This window comes from Protopterus annectens, chromosome 1.part0 (assembly GCF_019279795.1).
Source record: "Protopterus annectens isolate FY-2018-M chromosome 1.part0, PAN1.0, whole genome shotgun sequence".
Lineage (NCBI taxonomy): Eukaryota > Metazoa > Chordata > Ceratodontiformes > Protopteridae > Protopterus > Protopterus annectens.
In genome coordinates this window covers 1,359,693,171-1,359,699,902 of record NC_056725.1, presented here as the reverse complement: position 1 = coordinate 1,359,699,902, position 6,732 = coordinate 1,359,693,171, and the positions used below count along the sequence as shown (strand labels likewise).

General features: G+C 36.8%; 1 protein-coding gene across 1 annotated transcript in view; it reads right to left on the bottom strand.

Moving 5' to 3' along the window:
* AK9 (adenylate kinase 9) overlaps positions 1 to 6,732 on the bottom strand; it is a 2,653,312-nt gene that overhangs the window by 245,801 nt on the left and 2,400,779 nt on the right. The window lies entirely within an intron of this gene.

Here is a 6,732-nt window from a genome sequence, read left to right as displayed (position 1 = left end):
TATGCCAAGATTAGAAGAAGATGAGACTCAACAACTAATAGTTAAAACAGAAGGAGATGAGATAAAAATGGTCAAGTGCATTCAATCTTCAGGGAAGTTTGGAAGTTAGGAAGGAAGAATGTTATAAAGATCTGGAAAATTTTGTTTAAGAGTATTTTAAAAGAAAAAGAGCCAACATATTAGAAGAAAACTGCAGTGACTGCATTACTAAAAAATGGGAAAGACCCATCAGACTGACTTCATATAAACTCATTCGAATTTTAAACCATGATTATAAACAGCGTTGGTCTATATTAGCTAAGCCAATGGCAGAGATGTTGCAAAAAGTGATATATATGGATCAATGTGGTTTTGTGGAGGGGAGATAAACATTAACATTAGCAGAGCAATGATGATCCAGAGAGAAGCAGAATGTAAGAAAATACTGCCATTATCAGCAAGGATGTCCTCTTTCCCCTTTGTTATTTGCTTCATATTTAGAGCTACTGGTAAAGAAAATAAGGGATTCAGAAATTCAAGCATATTACTTTTATGGTAATCAAGAAAGTTGGCATTATTTGCAGATGATATTACTTTGTACCTGATAAATTCAAAAAGGACATCTCAGTGTTGTGGAACATTCTGAGATAGTTTCAAGTCTTTTGGCATAATAATTTAATGAAGATAAAACAAAGGCTATAGCCATAAAATATGTACCCATATGCAAAGTGGTCCAGCAATACCCATATTAATGTGGACACAATAATATGAAGTACTTGGGAGTATGGATTAAAAAGGCTTTTGTTATGGCAGCTAAGGATATGGGGGAAGAGACTAAACAAAAGATAATACAAAAACTGAGAAACTAAAAGCTTTTTATGGATATGCAATAATATTTAAGCAGTGAAAATAGTTTTAGTCGGTTTAGTTTTATTTATATATCAGACGTGTTTTTATCAAACACAGGAGAAGCTGTGGACAATAATTAATAAAGAATTGAAGGAATTTATCTGGGAGGGGAAGTGGGGTAAGGATGATTCTCCCAAATGGACAAGGTGGCTTAGGATTATCTGATTTGAAGGGGTATTTTAGAGCTACACAGTTAAGGCTCATATTCATAATACAAGCAGAAGGTTATAATTCAAAGTAGAAAGGGATGATGATGAATTGGGGGGAGTTCAAGAACTAAGGAGAGAGTGGGATTTTGCATGCAAATCCTTAAGGAAAATAATAACCATGTTGAATACTATATTCATAAAGTTGCAGAAAGTATATTACGAACTAAGCCAACACGGGAATGGAGATTTTGCTAATAGGGCTGACTGCAAGTAGGAGTACAGAAAATAGGCAACAGCGGACTGGAGAAAACTGGTAAAGGAACCAAGTTATTGGGAGTAAATAAGTAGACAATGAAAGGTAAAAGAGTGGGATTGAGGCAAAGACGAAGTCTGGACTGCAAGTTAGCGACTGCAGTTCCCTCAGGGACTGATATCAAAGTATAGGTAAAGAAAAAAGGATAGGGGTGTTCTAAGTGAAAGATCTGTTCTGATAAGAGTTTTTAGTTGAATCTAGAATGGAAGCTGCAGTTAAAAAGGGATTATTAGTAAAGCATATAAAATATTGCATGATAACTATAAGTATAAATCGGAGGAGGTTAGCAAAGGTGGGGAAGAGAAACTGGAAAAGCAATTTACAACTGAACAATGGGTGGACATGTGCATTGCTTCCATGTATGCAACAAAGTCCAGAAGGTTTAGGATTTTTGCTTTGAAGTGTTTTCATAGGTATTTTTATACCCCAAGCAGACATCAAAGTCTTTTTCCTCAGGTAGCCAGCAAATGTTTGAGGTTTGCTGGAGAAGAAATAGCTAATTGGAAACATGAGTTTTTGGAAGTATAATTAGTTGTCAGATTTTAAAATTCCCTACAGAGCACTCTGTCAGAATTATTGGGGGAACAAATGGCTGAAACTAGGGAAATGATTCTTCTGAGCTAGGACACTGCATCTGAACTGCCTAGACATAGCAAGGCCCTATCAAGTTTAATTCTGTTGGCTGCTAAAAAAGCAATTACTAGAAAATAGAAATTAAAATCTAAACCAACTGTATTTGAAGTATTTAATATTGTAAAAGAGATAAAGGAAATAGAAAAATGATCTTTAGAAAATCAAACAAGTACATTACATATAAATAAATTGAATTTGTGGGAATAATTCATGCAGAAAAATGTTCAGAAAAAGGTGAAGTGACATTTAAAGTAAGAAAGAAAGATATATAATGTATAATGTACGTAAATGTAAAAATATTATTTTTGCATTAATGTATGTTTGTCTCTGTCTTAAATGATAATTTAATAATGGTGTTTAAAAAGTAAATCTCTTGAAGTTTTTTTTTTTATTTTTTAGGATGTGATGGTAAGCATCTTTAAGATGCAGTGTTATCATAAAGCCCTGAAGTAGAGCTAATACTGTTTGAAGGGTCAGTACCATGAACTTGAATTTTTACAAAAAAATATTGAGAGAATTAAGATCCATAACTGATCTTTAACAGGACTCTTTCTTTGGGACGAAAAACATTATGGAATAAAAGCCCATTGTTATTTGATCTGCAGGATCATGCTCTGTGGCTCCTCTCTCTAATGTGTTGGAGCACTGGAGGAAACATGTTTATTTAACTGGGCAGATGAGGAGGGGTTTCCCTGAAACCCTGAAAAATGGAGGCTTTTCTATCCACTGTCACCTGTAACCCTCCAGAATCATCTTCCAAACTCATTTGTTTGAAATAATCAGTTGCTAAATAAAGCATTTAAGAGTTAGTTTGTGAGAAAGAGGAAGAGATGCAGGAGCACAAAGAGGGGAGTGGTTAACCTGTATTCTGGCATAGTCATTCATGGGAGGATAACTGACCCCCTTTTGGAGAAGCTGCTTTCTTTTTGGAATTTTCATTAGTCCTCTCCTGCCATCCCTTCTTATTTGTCTGTCTGTTAAAGGAGGCACCACTTGCTTGAAATAAGGAAAAAATATGTTTACTAGCTAGAGAGACTTTATACAACTTATAGAGAGACTTTATACAACTTGTCTTTCTACGTACAGCTACAGGAAAATCAGGAGTGTTTCAGGCAGCAATAAAAGGCTGGCAAAACAGGAGAAATGAGTGCAGTATGTGGGGCTTCTAATAAATTATATACATGAATGAAGTCTAATAAATTAAATAAATATCTGCCCAACTCAGGAGGGACATCCACCTGTTCCCAAGCAAATACATCCCTGAGTCTGAAGACTGTCTCAGAAAAGGAGAAAGCCTCTAAATGTTCAAGTTCAGCCTCTGTCTAAAGAATCAGAGTCTTTGGCTATGAAGCCCTCAGGCGACACTATCCTATCTCTGATTAAGTCAGAACTCTCTGAACAAATATCCACATCCCTAGGACTTAGGAATAAGGAACAGTATGAGGCACTTGACACCCAGTGTTGAAAGCATGCAATAAATTCTTTGCTAAGGTAAAAACATAATTTTTAGCAACAGAAACCATGTCTTTATTGTCACAATGATTAATGCTCTGTGCCTTTTTGCTACAGATATCTGCGAGTGAAGACTGAGAAGGAGAAAGCATATCATACTGGGCAAAAGGTCTCTTTTTCCGGCCAACCCAAAGAGATCTTCCCAGGATGTCTCCAACAACGAAAATGCTTGGTTCTTCCATGCCCACATCACACACTTGAACAGCTGAAAAGGACATGTCTCAACCCCAATCCATAATGGCTAGCAAGGCTACAACGCAGGGTTTTGAGGAAACCAGTAAGTGTTCTGAAGAACCAGCAGTGGCTACTGCAGAGCAGCCCACCATTAACTGAGGCATTGACTGAGCCTGGAGTAGGGCAAGGGCTCGTGCTTTGATTTTCTTTTTCTCTTTTTAGGTATACTGGAGGAAGGAACAGCAGAACATGGGAAAAGGATCCATGCTGTACCCAGGGAAGATGCTTCTTTGATAAGTGCTGATGGGAAGAGTTAGTTGGAAGTAAGTAGTCAGACAAGTGTTCACAAGCAGCACACTTTTGTCTTTTAAAATGAGCAAAAGATTTGGGAAATAACTTTGGGACCAGAAAAGTCCTAGAAACTCCCTACGTTAATTTACCTCTTTAATGTCATTGGTTGAGCACCTGCACAGAATGCCCAAATTAAACCTCCACAGCTAAAGGAGGGTTCAGAATTTCTGTCTTTACGTTATCTGAAAACTTTTGCTTAAAAACCGAGATAAATCTCCTCAAGACTGTAGCAGACACAGAAACCATCGAAAGGGTAATCAACACAATTATATAATTTTAAATCATGTTTAGACACTTGAGACAAATTAGCCACAATCTGATTCAATTAGGGTCTCCCTTCAAAAGTAAAAGCAATATGAGTACACGAAAATCCTGTCAGAACTCTTAAGTCCCTTTCACAGAGTGTACTGAGAGTAAACAAGAAATGAAGAAAAGCTATCATAAAAGTGCACTCAAGCACCAAACATAAAATATAATTATAGTCCTAAAATACACTTCAGACTGTTAAATATAATGCCTTCAAGCAAAATTTCTCAAGCAGGAAAATAATGAAGGCAAGTAGTCACAAAGTGTACAGAAGCACCAAAACACTCAGTGTTTTAAGTGCATAAAAACAAATCCCAAGCTTCAAATCCTTATGCTTCAATTAAAATATCTCAGAAGCAGTGTATTTCTCTCACAAAATGTCTCTTAAATCAGATAACTACAGTGCTACATATAAAGTAAGCATGATTGAAGTAGTTCTCCATGCATTTCCTAGGCAGAATTTTAGTTTGCTGTGAAATTTTATTTCTTTCTGGAATTTGTCAATATATTTTGTCCATCATGTAGCTCTTGACAACAAGTTCTGTCACTGTGAACTATTATCGTTCACAGATAAATGGAGAGTAAAGACATGAATGACCACAGACTTGACAACTGTAGCTGAGGCAGTAAACAAGTTAGAGGGCTGCTTACAAACCAAAACATTTATAGACTTTGAAAAAGAAACTAATTTGGTCACAATTTTCTAGCCATAGAGTTCCATTTAGAAAATTGAATGCAATAAAAATCCAAAGAGTTACCAGAAGCATAGTTAAGATGGGGTGAAGGCAGCAACCGCACTTGGTGCAAGGCTTTAGGGGGCACAACTGGGACATACCAATTCATCGTGAGTGCTGTACCAGTATTCATTTGTGTACCGGCGTTTCTGAATGCCGGTACATAAATTAATATTGATACTCTTCTTCAGCAGTGCTGAAGAGCTTCAGTGCTTCTTGTGTGGTATAAATATAAGTTGTAGCAAACTGCTTGCTTCAAATGTAGCAAGTGGCTTACTAATGTTTGAAAGCAAAAGTTTTATTTTTTTGTTTCTCAGCATGGTAGCAGGGAACATACACAGGACCTGGATGGCTTCTGTGTTTTAGAAGCATCAGCAGGATTACAAACCCCATTCCTTTTTTATTTTTAACTCCTCAGCTTATAGCTAGGGAGTGCCAGGGGGAACAACATCAGGCACTAGAATAGCCAGACATAGCCCTGGGAGATACCGGAAAAAACTTTCAACACTGTTTGACTAAACACTTGGAGAAAGCATTAATTTAAGGTATCCAATTCTACATCAGCAACAGTAACATAACAGAAGACGTGGAAAGGCAATATGATGTTATATTTTGGGAGACAGTGAATGCATTGTAGGAAAACAAGGCCTTTGTAGGAAAAACAAAATCATATAATTATGGTGGCTCAGCAAACTATTTTGGGGTAGAACAAATCAGAAAATAACAGCAACCACATAGATTAATATAGATATAGCAGTTCTGTGAAAACAATCATGACAACAACAAAACTATGTTAAATGTTTTTTATTATTTTTAATTTTCTATCAAACCTTGGCTCTAGATGAGTGTCACTGTAGAAGTGACACCCTGATCTTATGTGTAAAATGGAAAAAGGGTTTATGGATGTATAGATCTATATTTCTGCTTTAAGTAAAATAAAATTACAGAGAAAATGGTGACGTGAGGAAGATAGTCTGACAAAGCATACATATTTTTCTGTGGGATTAGAGGATAAAAATGCTCACAGACGACATTTCTATTGGTAAAGTATTCCTGAATCAGTCACAGGCAATGAGCATAGGCTGATTTCAAATGTGTCATTTCTTTGAAAAGGCAGTTATTTACCATAAAATAATCTATGCCTTGTGGTACAGTGATGCACTGGTTGGCATTGCCACCTCACACTGTTTGGTTCTCCAGTTTGGTTCTCAGCTGGGATGCCTTCAATGAACAGTCTGGATACTTCCTCTGTGACTATATATATATTTTTTATTAATGCTTCAGTTTCTTCCAGTAGCTGAAAGATACGCCCATAGGTTAGCTGGTGATCTTTCAAACTGCTCATAGGTACACATGGAGAAGGTGCATGAGTGTTTGTGTGTCTGCATTCCATGACACATGGCAGCCTATTAGGGATTATTTTCCTTCCTCGCAGCCACTGAGAATGAGGACAAGCTTTGGATCCCCCCTGACAAAGTACATAACTAGAGAACAGATAAATGGATGCTCCACCCCAAAAGATGCATGTCTAGTGGATTTGCATAAGAGCACAAGATACTTAAACACTGTAGTAAAATGGGACAAAGTGATGTAGGTGGAGATATAGTAGTGAGGGATAATGTAACCAAGCTAAACTGGAGACTGAAAGGAAAAGCAGCAGTCTCTGGACTGA